The sequence below is a fragment of the Meriones unguiculatus genome, chromosome 6 (genome assembly GCF_030254825.1).
Source record: "Meriones unguiculatus strain TT.TT164.6M chromosome 6, Bangor_MerUng_6.1, whole genome shotgun sequence".
Lineage (NCBI taxonomy): Eukaryota > Metazoa > Chordata > Mammalia > Rodentia > Muridae > Meriones > Meriones unguiculatus.
This window is the reverse complement of record NC_083354.1, coordinates 66,895,584-66,910,334: the sequence shown is the minus strand read 5'-3', so window position 1 is coordinate 66,910,334 and position 14,751 is coordinate 66,895,584. Positions and strand designations below refer to the sequence as shown.

The 14,751-nt window shown below is 43.7% G+C and overlaps 1 long non-coding RNA gene across 1 annotated transcript; it reads left to right on the top strand.

The window, feature by feature from the left end:
* The first annotated feature begins 1,888 nt into the window (after nucleotides 1-1,888).
* LOC132654697 (uncharacterized) lies at nucleotides 1,889-10,277 on the top strand. Its single transcript, XR_009592379.1, has 3 exons — nucleotides 1,889-2,002; nucleotides 6,495-6,608; nucleotides 10,176-10,277. It is a non-coding gene; the product is annotated as an uncharacterized LOC132654697 (long non-coding RNA).
* Nucleotides 10,278-14,751: the final 4,474 nt, after the last annotated feature.

Below are 14,751 nucleotides of genomic sequence, written 5' to 3'. Positions count from 1 at the left end.
ATGTTCTTTGAGTTCCCAAACGAAAACCAAAATGTCCTGTACCACAAAACCACAAAAGCAGTGGAGCCTGTAACTCTTAGGGGTAGAAACCCTTGTGTTGGGGATGAGAGAAAAGGACAACAGATGTTGCAAATAAAAACCACAAAAGACAAACAAACAACCCCAAGAGCATGCTTTCATTGTCTCCTCTGGAAATGTTAGATTCCTATGCAAGGGCTCCAATCTTAGGCACCATTCATTTCATTCATTCACTAGATGTTTCTACAACATCTTCCAGCTTAAGGCTGGAAAATTTTTTCAAGGTGAACTTCTAGTCTTACACTAGAATATATAAAATATACATTTATATGAAAATAAAGTATGTCTAAGAAGGCATTCATGACATTATAAGGCTACTTGGCTGTAGTTTTGTGGCTGAGTGCACCAGGAAAGGTAGCCTAACAGCTAATGGGCAGGGGGCTTTGAGAAAAAGCCTCATTTAAGATGTCATTTAAGGTGATACTTAAAATAAAATTTGTGGTGCTGAAACTATGGAAAAATGTTGTATGCCCTTAAATTGCTTCTTACTAATAAGACCTAATCAACATGTAAGTTGGAGATTGCTTATATACAGGATCCCACCCCTGCCCCAAAAAAGTTTTATTATTTGAGGCAGGTTCTCAAATACCTTAGGTGCCTTGTTCTCTCTATTGCTGAGGATGGCCAAGCCTTCTGCCTTTACTTCACCAGTGCTCAGATTATGGCTGTGTACCATCGATCAGGCTCTGGGGATAGAATCTAGGGCTATGTGCATGCTAGGCAAGCACTCTACCAGCTCAGCTAGGTCTCTAGGCCCTAGTGGAGCTTCCTCCCTACTGCCTTAAACCTAAAATCTTTCCTGTCGCTTTGATTTTTCAAGTCACTCCTTAAAACATCCCAGTCTACTGAGTTGCTTTGATCCACCCTCTATGGCCTTTTATGTAGCACAATTTCAAAACTTTGCTTGGGAATTCAAGGAGAGTTCATGGTCAGGAAATCTGGGAACTGCTCTTTAGAACTCCTTCAAATGTCTTCAAAAAGCCAACCAGCAAAGTCCAGCTTTTGATTAAAATGTCATGATCTCACTGATACAAACCTCTTTCCACTACAGATCTGTTTCCCAGGATCTCTCTGGGATGGAAAGACCTTGGAATTTCAGGCCAAAGTAAAAAAAGAAAACGCTCCAGGGCCTGTGTGTGTCTCAGATTGCAGGGACATTGCTGACACCGCCCAGCTCAGCCTCGCTCTGCCTTGCTCCACAGCCTGGAGCTGGGCTGGCAGGTTATCTGTTTCCTCCAGTTCCCATGGATACCAAGGCAGCGGTTTAAACATTCCAGGGTAGGTTTCTTCTCTTTGGACACTTTCCTCGGAAATCTGTGGTGGTGTTTGGTGTTTGTCTGGTTTTTAGTTTGCAGATCACGTGGCATTTGCTTGATTGTCTTCTGTCCCTCATTGGGAGGATGGCATTAGGGTGGGCCAGACAGTCTGGACATCTCTGGAAGCCAGACTACTTGGACTTAAACCTTGTTAGAGAAAGGTCAGTTAATTGAGCTTTCTCTAAGTTGGCTAGACAAGTAAAATGAGGAAAGAAATGAAGAGGAAAATAGCTAGATTAGTTTGAGAAAAAAATGAGTAAAATTTTGAGTGAGAGAAACTCAGCCTAGGAGCCCTGAAATAGCCTCCACTTTTCTTTGTATATGCGGCCCAGCCACAGGAGCCTTTTCCCACTTAAATTGGACACCCCTTTTCTGAGTTCACTTTTGTTAAGAAATGCTTCTGAGTTCCCCCCAGTTTTCTTCACATTCCATAAAGGGGTATAATTATTCCTACCTCTTTTTCTTTTCCAGGCAATCGTTGCTTTGGCCGTGGCTGGAGACTCACCAGGGGAGAAGAAACTTTGTCCTACTTAAGACCTAAATAATAGGTGAACCTGTGAATAATTATTCATGGAGATGCTTAGATGCTGTGGATGAGCCAAGATCAGGTGGGCTATCCTTGTCCAAGGCTCAATTCCTTGAACACATCTGGTCAGTCCAGAGGGTGGGTGGGTTAAGGGGCAGTGAAGGGACAGCAGAAAATTCTGTTTCCTTGGCAACCCATCTGCTGATGTCATGAGCAAGCCATGTTCTGGCTGCCCTGACATCGGCCTTGTGGGTGGTCTGTCAGGCCTCTTCCTCCAGCCATACGGCACAGCCATCTTGTTCACGGCCTCTGCCAGACTATTTATTAGGAGCTCTGCCTTCTTGGGAGACTAAATTGCTAAAACTTTATAAGTAAAGACTTTAGTTGTTTCTTGTTGCAAATTTTGGTGGCTAATGGGATTCCACCTGCATTATCCATCAGTCCTGGCTACCTACCACACATCCTCTCCCACCAGTCCGTCAGCGGGAAAAGAGGGCTTGGTGCCAGATCTGCATGAATCCACAGTGTGGTCAAAGCTGCTCTAGAAATGTAGGGAATTTGGCACCCTTATACCTATCATCATTAACTTCTTTGAGACAGGCTCTCCATATAGCCTAGACTGACCTTGAACCTCCTATGTAGCTGAGAATGACCTTAAACTTCTGATTCTCCTGCTTCTTTCTACCTCCTGAGTACTGGGATTTGAATTACCGAATTACCCATCATCCCTGGCATATGTGGTGGTGTATGCAGAGCATCATATGTGTTAGGCAAGCACTGCTAGATTGAGCTACAACCACCAGCCCTTTTGTCTGCTATCCCCAGTTCATCCCACAATTAGTTAAACATTCATCAGAGAGGAATCTGGCCTTTCTCCAGGGCTTGCCTCTCAAGAGTGTCACTCTAGAGAATGTTCTAGAAGTTTCTAGGGGCTGAGGAATGAAGACTTTTAGGGAAATGGGACTGAGAACTGTGCTCAGAGCTGCCAACAGAAGCTGGTAAGTTGTGATCATGAAGTCAGTTCATTTATTTTCCCCTAGAAAGGGTCATTTTGTGTCCTGTTTTGAGAAAAAGTTTTCTTTTCCCAGTTCCTATCAAATGAAGGAATAATACAGAAAGCATGAATGAAGGCTACTTGTTTCAGGGACCGCAACACTGTTCTACACCACGTATCATGTGCTTTTTTCCCAAGAGCTGGGACATGGCTGTCAGGCTTGAACCTTATCTGCAGTTTCACCTGTGAGCACCTTGGCACCAAACACCTGAAAGCCGTTGGTCCAAAGACACTATCATTCTAATGAAGAGGAATCTACAGAATGGGGGAAAACATTTCCCAGATGTACATATGTCATAGGGTTAGGATATCCAAGGAACTCAAAAATCATATAGTAAGAAAATAAGTAACCCATTAAAAAATGGGACATTGAATTAAACAGAGAATTCTTAAAAGAATTAAATAAAAATGGGCAAGAAACATTTAAAAAAATGTTCAGCATCCTTAGCCATCAGAGAAATACAAATTAAAACTACTTTACAATCTAAATGATTGCAATCCAAAACACAGTTGACAATATATGCTGGATGGGTGTGGGGAAGGAAAACACTTGTTCACTGCTGCTGGGAGTGAGCACCAGTGCAGCCACTGTAGAAACTGATGAAAGGTCCCTGAAAACTGGTCTACCCTACCAGTTTGCATATTTCTTGATGTTAAGGAGGCATTTTATTTTTAAAAAAAAAAATTATTTTATGTGCATTAGTATGAAGGTGTCAGATCACTTGGATTTGACGTTACAGACAGTTGTGAGCTGCCATGTGGGTCCTGGGAATTGAACCCAGGTCTTTGGAAGAACAGAGGGTGCTCTTAACCACTGAGCCATCTCTCCAGCCCTGGAGACACTTTCTTAATTGAAGTTCCCTCCTCTAAGATGACTTTGGTTTGTGTCAAGTTGACATAGAGCCAGCACAGGTTTTGGAAGCAGTTTCAAACACTGCATAAGCTCTTCAGAGTAATGGGGACATTTGCACAATATTGTAAATGTGCCTAAATCCAGAGGATCAAATAGTATGTTTAAAAATGTTTAAGGTGATAAAATGTATTCTCGTTAAGATAAATGGGCTAGATTGGAGATTCCCAAGTCTGTGCTTCTGAGTTCCACATGGTCCAGTCTGTTCCCAATTAAACCATCAGTGGGGACCAAGCCTTTAATACAGGAGCTTTTTGTGGGGTACATGTCATATCTAAGCCATAACATATATGCCATATAGCAATCAGATTAAAGTCATCGTAATTTCCACCCCTCTCTCCATTCTGGAAACTTGGAATTTCTTTTAAATTCTTCCTGCGTTTTATTCCAGGACAGAAAAATGTTGAAGTTGGATTAGATTTAATTACTTTTATCTAAATTTGGGAGCAATCTCCTCCCTTACTTTTGAAAGGTAGAAAAAGAGAAAAACAAGTCAAAGAAGCTCCCAACAAACTGAATTTGGAAACAGATAGCTCTCTGCTGCCACAGAGACATGCTGTGTAACCAGGTGGCTGTGGGCCCAAGCCTGACCCCGGGAAGCCAGTCCTTCTTGAAGAATAATACCCACTCTGACAGGTGACTCCTCAGGGGCTCTGCAAATGGCACAAACCTTAAGCAGAAACTATTTGTGAATAATATAATATGGGGGGTGGAGAGGGGAAGTGAAAACTGTGCCAAGGAGCCTGTTAGAGTGTGCTGCTCATATTTTCCAGTTCACCCCATCACTGGAAATGACTCCAAGGGGACAAGAAGAAACAAAATCCACTGGCAGGTATCTCAGACCTCTTTTGTAAGGCAGTAGCAACTGAGGAGGCTCCAGAGAACAGCCGCTGTGTCAGACAAATGGGGTTCCAGGACAGGACCTCTTTGGTTTGAAGCTGGCTGGGAAGCCTGGGCCTGTGGTGCAGGTAAACAGCTGTGGTTCACTTAGTAAACGAGCCATGAAAGTCTCCTACAAACAGGGCTTCGAGAGGATGCAGATCAGACTTCAGTGTGATGGGCTGGCAAACAGAGAAAGCTGCACAGTGGAACAGGTGATGTGTTCCAGGCTGCTCAGAAAAGAGCTGTCTCCTAAATCATTAGCTATACCATTCCCAATGCTGCTCCTACAAATGAGAATGTGGTCTCTGTTGTTACTGTTACTGTTTCTGAGACAGGGTTTCTCTTGTGTAGTCTTGGCTGTCCTGGGACTCACTCTGTAGATCAGGCTGGCCTTGAACTCACAAAGATGTTATGACTGTCTCTCCCAAGTGCTGGGATTAAAGTCATGCACCACCACTGCTCAGCAAGAATGTGGTCTTGCTACCACCGTACGGGTCACCATATCCTATTACAACAAAATTCTTCCATCTTCCTTCCCCCTCCCCCATGCCCTTACGGTTTGTAGCCTGAAGGGTACATGTGCATAAGTGTATCACATTTAATGGCTCATGGTGTTTTGATCAATATCGGGAGATGGTGAGTTTGTGACAATACCACTCTTCCATAGGAAGCATATGCATATGGTTCTTTGTAGCCCAGAAAATTTATATCGTTTTTACTGTCAAAAAAACAAGAACAAAAAACATTAAAAACAAACCTCGCAGACCTTGTGTCACTGGAGAGTTTGATGTTTTACATTTATCATTATAAAAGCAAGGACAATTTTATAGCTTTTATGTATGAGTTACATGAAGAACAATTTGTCTTTGAGTAGGGGCAAATCACTCTTAAAAAATACTACACAGCTTTTCCTTCATGTGAAAATGCCACATACATAAGCTTGATTGAAACAAGAAGAGTGAGGTGAAAACAGAACAAAACTCTCAAGTGGTAGTTTTGATAACCATTAACAATTAAAACCAATTAAAGGGCCAGTCCTAGGTGAGATCCATTAAAGAGAATAAAAGGGCACATGCAGCCACACTTTGCCCACACCCTACTTTTCCTCAAACTGCAAGAGCCACGGCCAGGCCACAGCCAACACATCTGCCTCCTGAGTGTGATGTGGGGGTTGTGGCCTTGGGTCCTAAATTTTGTCAGTGTGGTTCAAATTCTGACATTGGCCAGCCTGAAATGTCTTCTGCACTCTGTGTCTCAGTTTACCCTCTACAAAGCGAAGGTGGTGGTACTTACTTCCTACATGGTTATGAGAAGAAATGAGGTAGCAGTCCCCAGTGGACAGTGAGAATCCAGTAGACCTGTATTCTAATGTTCTCCTATGCTCCAAGTCTGAGCCTTCTGAGAGCCATTTATACTTGCCAGTCAAGTATATGGATTTCCTCCCAGATATCAGAAGAATTTCCAACATACAAAAAAGCTGAAACTGTACATTTTGCTAGGCATGTTTTATTGTATACTTCTGTCTTAGTCACCATCAATTCCTTATATTTTTATTTTTTTGTTTAAAATAGAGAATGATTCACAAATTGGCAAACCATCCTTGTGTTCATACACTTGTTGCTGGAGTGACCTTTATCCTTTATCTTTTTTAATGTTTTAAGTTACAGATATATATATTTTTCATATTTATATCCTTATCTATATCTTTTCCTCACTTCTTTGTTTTAGCAAAAAGCCTGAGAAGTGATATTATCTGGATTTCTTTGAAAGTAAAACTTACATTCAAGGAACTATAATTTCAATTTCAATCATACCATGGATACATCCATCTTGGATCCTTAGGTAAGTAAGGTGGCCTCTGTCACCATAGAGACAGCTTTGCTATCAGCTAGGCTCTCCCAGAGAACAGGTACTGGGTGGCAGTGGCCTGGAAGCACAGGGAGGCCTAGAGGCTGAAGCAACTCCCATGCCACAGGTCCACTCTCTAATGCTGTTTGGTTTTCTGAAAGCTTTTTCTAGCTTCTCCAACAAACATCTGTGTGAGGGCTTCAGGCAACTTCAATATACTGCATTCCCCATTTAGAAGTTCTTTCTGAAGTTCGTTCTCCCTGTTATTCCTAAGCTTTTCTCACTGGCGACAGCTCCAAGGTCTTCATATCCGGGGAAAGCCTTCACTCTTCATTTTCTCTGCATTTCTCTAGATTGTCTCCTCCTTCCTTATCTCCTGCCTTCAATTGATCACTGACAGGTCACACCCTTTTGTGACTCCTTAATGATGTTTCCTGTGGCAATGACCAGAGAAGTCACCTGAGGCCAGCCTGAAGATGTGCTGACTGTCTTTTGTGAAGAAGGGCAACATTCCAGGAGCCAGAGGGGAAAAAAGCAATAGAGTCCAAGCAGCTTTATCATTCAAACACGGAACCTGAATTGTATTTCATAGAGAGTGTGTGCTATACTCAGTGGATGGTCTGTGCTGGAAACAGTTACAGAATATAGTATCTGACCCAAGAGCTTCGACTGCATGCAGTCATAAATAATGCAGTGTTCTCCTAGCTAATTCTTGTTGAGGAAGGCTGCCTGCCTAATTGTGACTGCATACTTCAGACTATTAGCGCGGGAAGTTTCGAGAATAAAACCTTGCTCTCCAAGAACTTCTCTGAAATATCAAGCCAGGCACAGAATCTGTCCAGAAGCCCAGAGCCAGAGAGCCATATTTCAATTTGGGACACATTCAGAGCTCCCCTTTTTCATGACATGCCCACTGTTTTCCACAGAGCCACTTCCAAGATAGCCCAGTTCTATCTTGGACTTATTCTGCCTCTCTCCTCCATTGATCCAAAGGAAACCCAAGTTGAATGTCTCTAAGTAAACTTTGATACCATAAGTGCCTACATTTGTGGCAGGCAAAGACCCTGCCAGCTCAGCTGGTTTACATTTTTTTTTCAGATTGTGTTTATAGAAAGGAAAATGTCTGATCTAATTTTCACCAAGGCTGCTTTTTGTCTGCTTCCCTTGAGACCAAGAGTTAGACAGAAGCCAAATAATCAGCCTGCCAAACTCACTGGGTCCTCACCCTGTGTGCTTTGCTTCCAAATTTCACAGGTGGAAAACCCAAACGTATATTCATGTGCAGTTTTCATGAGGGGTAAAGAGCTGCTGATACCATCCAGATGGGGACTGGGAGGCACTGGCTCTATCCAGGACCAGGGAGTGTTCTCAGGCAGCAAGAACAGAGGCCTCTGACTGTATCAAGTCACAGTGGATGACTGGAAGCTCAGGAAATACGAAATACGTTGTGTTAATTTTTATCACAGAAGTCATGAGACAAAGGCATGACTCCAGTATACTGTGACATTGGGAGGGACTCTGCTATCATTTGAAAGTGCAATCCAGAAGTTTGGGGCTTTCAGGAAGTTTGGACTCCAGTGTAGCAATGTTGAAGTGATAGAGCCTTTAAAAAGTAGAGCCTGGTGGAAGGCAGTTAGGTCATTGGGAGTACTACTCTTTGGAAAGAACTAGTTTTGGCAGATTGTTGGTTAGTTCCAGGGACAGGGTGGTGTAAAAAGAACAAGGGTGGTTTCCCTTCATTTGGCTTTTCAACTTATCTGTAACCTCTCCCTTTGGCAAGTAGACTCACAGTGATACTGGATTCCATATTGTAATTCAGCCATGTAGCTCTTACCTCAGGCCATAAGGATTTCTAATGTCAGACTTTTCCCTTAAAAAAAAAAGTGTGTGTATGTGTGTGTGTGTGCGCGCGTGTGCATGCATGAATGGCTCCTAAATTGTGAGCTAAGCAATTATTTTTCTTTGCAAAGTACCTGGTCTAATGTATTTTGTTATAGCAACAGAAAATGGTCTTCTTTGGGAAGATATCTTCTGGAAAGAAAGGATCAAATTAGAATCTCAACATTATTGTAGAAAAGTGTTTTGTTTGCTTCCTGCCAAGGCCAATCTTCTGACCACTCTGAGGTCAACACATGAGTCTGGGATTGTTACACTTACTGGATGTTCTCTAGGAAAGCTGACCTAGCCTGGTGTAAGTGCTGAGAAGTGGTTCCAGAAGCAGCCAAGAACAAGAAGGCAAGAGACTGTAACTGGGTTCACAAGGGGTCAAGCCTGGGGAAGCCCACTTCTGTGTCCACTACTCCTATCATGGAGCCTATGGGAAACAAAATGAAATGGACTGGACTGAATGCTGAAATGAGTGGAAAGTGAAAGAAAGTATAGGGTAGAGTTCAGGACAGTTTCCTGGATTCAGTGTCCTGTGTAGTCAGGACAGTTTCTGTCATTCTCTTTTCGGCAGAGCCTGGATGTCAGCTGGGGTCCTGGAGTTCGGCTTTCGGATGAAGAATAGAGAACGGGGTTCCGTTTCTCTCAGGGGCAGCTAGAGCACTTTAGGGTGAGGACCTAGTGTGCTAAGCTGGGCTATGGAAAAGTTTTTCCGCAGAGTGTTACAGTTTAGCTCTTTTAGCATGAGATCACCAGTGGCAATGGAAGCTCAGGATTTCTAAAGCCTATGGTGATACACCAAAGTGTTACAGCTCTTGGTCAAGCTGCTGTGCTGAGCATTGCAGAGGTGCGAGACAAACCCATGCCTGGTTGGCTGGCAGCCAAGACACAAGCCTGGTGAGGCCCAGGCCCAGTCGGCCAGAGGGCAGGTCTGGTGAACGGAGACCCTACGGAGGATAAATGATGAATCTCAGATGGTCTTGAAGAGAGAAAGCAAGAACCTTTATTCACATGAAATCAAGGGTAATATAAACCCTGGGAGGGATTTTAAAGGTATATATGCTTGAGTCACTGGAGTCAGGGAGTCAGGAATGCTTTAACGGTCCTATCCCGAGAGGAAAATACCGTACTTAATTATTCTACAGAGGCCTGAGAGGGGGGGAAGGGGAGGATCTCCAAGTACAATTGAAGGTTACTGCTGGACTAAGAGTCTTAGCAGGGTGGGGCATTTCTAGATTGCTAGATGCTTGCTAGCAACGTTTCCTTATCAGGGAAGGGTCTGGTCTATAATCTGCTCTGATGGCTATGTGACTCTCTTTGCAAGACCTGAAGTCACCCAGATCAGAGGAGACTTTTCAGAACCCTGCTGAGAAAAAGCAATCTATGATCATAGGCCGAGCAAAAGTGATTGGCTATCCAGAGATGACTGACTTCAGCCTTGTCCAGCAGAGCCCGACAAGTTTCTCTGAGCATAAACAGTGTCCTGGCTTGCAGTTTATGGATTGCTTGATACCCAAAAATGTTGCCTGGCTTGATAGTCATAGTTTGCTTCCTTGATCCAGTGAAATTTTCTGCCTCTGTCTTTATGTAACATTTAACCCCAACCAGTCTCTCTTTGACAGACACCCAAGAGACCCCTTGGTATATATTAATGGTACTACCTTTTCCCCCTTGAAGGTCCAGAAAACCACCACCACCACCAAGCAACCATCAAATCACATGCAGCTATGGCCCAAACAGAACAATGGCACTTGGCTCCCATCCCAATTCCTTTGGGAGGTGAGTGAATATCTGAACATCAGAAATGTAAGCAGATACATAGTCAAGACTCTTCAACATGAGTCATGACAAGTTGATCCCCATTAAGTTAGGAAATTGTCCCTGGATCTGTCTGAGAGTTGGCACCATGTATCTATAATATAGACCTTGACTTGCTCAACATCGTTTTTGGCACCAGATCTGTGAATGATTGATAACTGAACATTGGCCAGCCAAATTGAAGCTGGCTGTTGATAACAGGCAGAGAGTTTGAATCACAAGATAGAAAAGAACTAATTAATGTTTGACTTCCCACAAGGCAGCAACTCTGTCTTTGTTTCCTCTTGCCATAAGAAAATTTGGAGCTTGCGTTATAAAGAACAGAAGAACATGTTTTTAAAGGTCAGGTCAGTGTCTGGTGAAGGCTGGTTCCTGCCTCTAAGGAGAGACTGTCTCCTTAGGAGGGGGACAAATATCTTCATATAGCAGAAGTACAAAAGGGCAAGCAGTCCTAGCTGCTTCTCTCAGCTCTTTTACAGGGCACTACTGTGACACACGAGGCCAACCCTGAAAGCACACAGCCTCCTAAAGTCCTGGCTCTCAATACACTGCACATTTTGGGAGGACATAAGTATTCCAGCCATGTAAAGTATATGAAAAACTAATAGCTGGGGAACAATGTGCCACCCCAACCCCTGCTTATCCTGCCATCAGGCTCCATCTAGCCTCCCAATTTCAAGGACCCTTGAGATCTAGGTGCCAATCCTCATCTCCCCCAAGACATGGCATTCACTCTTGCACCACCACTATCTAGGCCTAAATGCTTGAACCACTCTGGCCTACAAAGTGTGATGCCAGTTAGACATGCCTTCCTGTAAGAATCCCCAAGTGTGGAGCTTTCAGGCCCTACTCTTTGCTTGCTTTGTATGACACCTCTCATGAAGGAGTGAAAACCTGAGCTTGTTCCCTGTATAAGTTTCCATCACAGAGCTTGCTGTCATGCAGCCCTCCTGCTTTCGCACCCCCCAGCCAGAAGGTGGGCTTCCTTCAGAATGCTCCTCATGCATCCACTTTGAAGCTGCAGCAGACCCCTGAGACAACAGGATGAGTTCCAGTCCACATCCTATTGGTTATTATATACCATCTAACACTTTTCTTCTCCTTCCTTGGATCTACCTTCAGTCTGATACCTCCTCACCCTGTCATCCATGCCCATCTGAAATGCTAATGAATCGCAGGGAAAGTTTATCTGCTAACGGAGCTAGGAACATAAAAATAATTTTTATCTACTTAACAAAGTGCATGTGGGATGCACAATAATGTCGTCATTAAGAGTCCATTTTTTGGGCATTTGCTGTTTGATGCTATTATATGATGCACAGTATGGCTTCCTTCATTTTACATTCAAAGACAGGAAGATGAAGAGAAAAATTTTTGGGAAAAAAAATCCAAGCATTTCATCAGTTTTCTAAGGGCCTTTCTTCTGTCTTTGATATTCAAATTGCCTTCTTTTAAAAAGCATTTTTTTGTCCTGCCAATTCTCTCTTAGCTGGTGACTGCTACAGTTTCTGCCAGATTCTTCTTAATGAATGGATTAAGGAGAGAGAGAGAGGGGAGAGAGAGAGAGAGAGAGAGAGAAAGAGAGAGAGAGAGAGAGAGAGAGAACAGCTCTCCAACTTCACTGCCTACCGCATCCCAGCACCTGTGTTTCATATTAGCTTTCTGTATATTTACAGCACTGGAAAATCAGTAGGACCAGAGGGAAGATGAGGCGGCTCCTAAGAGGGCACTGGAGCGGAGGGGGAGTAAGTTCATCATCAGCATTGTTATGACAACTTCTGATTTCCCAGGCACTAACTTTGGAGCTTAGAACTCTGGTGAACTCTGGAACAAGCAGGTGCCCCTGCAATTCTAGAGAGGGGAGTTATGCCTTCCTCATGTTCCAGCCCAGATGGAGATAAGGACTGATTGGAGCAGCAGGGACTTCGTGGGAGCTCAGCAGAGGGGAGCCAGAAAAGGGGAGCCTGATGGGGTACTTAAACAAGACTAGTTGACCTGTGACCATCTGAGCGAGGCCCTATCCTGAGATAACAGCTATTTAGCCCCGAGGCTCCAAACAACAAGTACACAGCAAGATGAGCAAGAGGGAAATACAACAAATCGATTTAAATGTAGTTTTATGGGACAGTGATGCCAAGGCTCATAGGATAGCTGTTCATTTTTATGGTTAGACTTGATGAAGGCTAGGCAGGTTCATTGAAGTTTGATTGGACAAAAGGATTCACATTATTTGTGAAGAGCTGGAAGGCAGAAACACAGCAGAGAAAAAGAGGAACTAGCGAGGTCCTGCTTTAGAAGCCCTTCACTTCAGTTCAAAGCAATCAGCACGCCAAGACAAAATACTTTGGGGTAGCATTTTTTTAGCTCCAGTGCAGGCTATTTGGAGCACTGGGGTACCACCCCCAGCTTCAAGTCCCGTTTTGCAGAAGTGTTCCTCCCCAGCCATAGTTATGGAGGTGACCGCTTTCGGACCCTCACTGTTGCGCATCTAGCTCTTTAACATTGGCTTGGCTGATTCTGTGTTCTGTAAGCAGCACATCCAGCTTCTTTAACTGTTATGACTGAAGGTCATTTTCTCAGCAACACAAGGAAAAGATGGAAGCAGTGACTTTTCTTTTTTGTAAGTGTATCCTGAACTGGGGGGAGAGGCACTAAGATAGACTGGAGAACATGATTTGATGGGAGCAGGGCACAGACTCCAGTCCCCAAGTCAGTCCTAAAGATTTCTACCCTCTGATGTTCACACCTTTTTTTTTATTTAAAAATTTTAATCTTTTATTTTTATTAATTACAGTTTATTCACTTTGTATCCCCCTGTAGCTCTCACCCTCCCTTCCCAATTCCCCCCATCCATGTCCCTCACCAATTCCACTGATGGGGGAGGTCCTCCTCCCCTTTCTTCTTATCCTAGTCTATCAGGTCTCATCAGGAATGGCTGCATTGTCTTCCTCTGTGGTCTGGTAAGGCTGCTCCCCTCGCAGGGGGAGGTGATCAAAGAACAGGCCAATCAGTTCATGTCAGAGACAGTCCCTGTTCCCATTACTATGGAACCCACTTGGACACTGAGCTGCCATAGGCTACATTTGTGCAGGGGTTCTAGGTTATCTCCATGAATGGTCCTTGGTTGGAGTATCAGTCTCAGAAAAAAAAAAAAACCTGGGCCCAGATTTTTTGGTTGTGTTGCTCTCCTTGTGGAGCTCCTGTCCTCTCCAGGTCTTACTTCTTTCATAAAATTTCCTGTACTCTGCCCAAAGTTTGGCTATGAGTCTCACCATCTGCTCTGATACTCTGCAGGGTAGAGCCTTTCAGAGGCCCTCTGTGGTAGGCTCCTGTCCTGTTCCCTGTTTTCTCCCTCTTCTGATGTTCATCCTCTTTGCATTTTGGATGGGGATTGGGCATCTTAGCCAGAGTCTTCCTTCTTGATTAGTTTCTTTAGCTGTACAGATTTTAGTAGGTTTATCCTATATTATGTATCTAATATTCACTTATGAGTGAGCATGTACCATGTGTGTTTTTCTGCTTCTGGGATACCTCACTCAGAATGATCTTTTCTAGATCCCACCATTTGCCTGCAAATTTCATGATTTCCTTGTTTTTTATTGCTGAGTAATATTCCATTGTGTAGATGTACCACAATTTCTGTATGCATTCCTCACCTGAGGGGCATCTGGTCTGTTTCCAGCTTCTGGCTATTACAAATAAAGCTGCTACAAACATGGTTGAGCAGATGTCCTTGTTGTATACTTGAGCCTCTTTTGGATATATGCCTAGGAGTGCTATAGCTGGATCTTGAGGAAGCGCTATTCCTAGTTGTCTGAGAAAGTGCCAGACTGATTTCCAGAGTGCTTGTACAAGTTTACATTTCCACCAGCAGTGGAGGAGGGTTCCCCTTTCTCCACAACCTCTCCAGCATGTGTTGTCACTTGAGTTTTTGATCTTGGCCATTCTGATGGGTATAAGGTGAAATCTCAGCATCGTTTTCATTTGCATTTCCCTGATGACTAAGGGCTTTGAGCATTTCTTTAAGTGTTTCTCTGCCATTCTGTATTCCTCTACTGAGAATTCTCTGTTTAGCTCTGTAACCCATTTTTAAAATTTATTTATTTTTATTAATTACAGTTTATTCACTTTGTATCCCCCATAAAGCCTTCCCTCCTCCCCTCCTGGCCCCATCCTCTGTCCCCCTTCTTCACCCATGCCCTTCCCCAAGTCCATTGATAGGGGAGGTCCTCCTCTCCTTCCTTCTGATTTTAGTCTATCAGATCACATCAGAAATGGCTGCATTGTCATCTTTTGTGGCCTGGTAAGGCTGCTTTCCCCTCAGGGGGAGGTGATCGAAGAACAGGCCAATCAGATTATGAAAAGGCAGTTCCTCTTCCCATTACTATGTAACACAGTTGGACACTAAGCTGCCATGGACTACATCTGTGCAGGG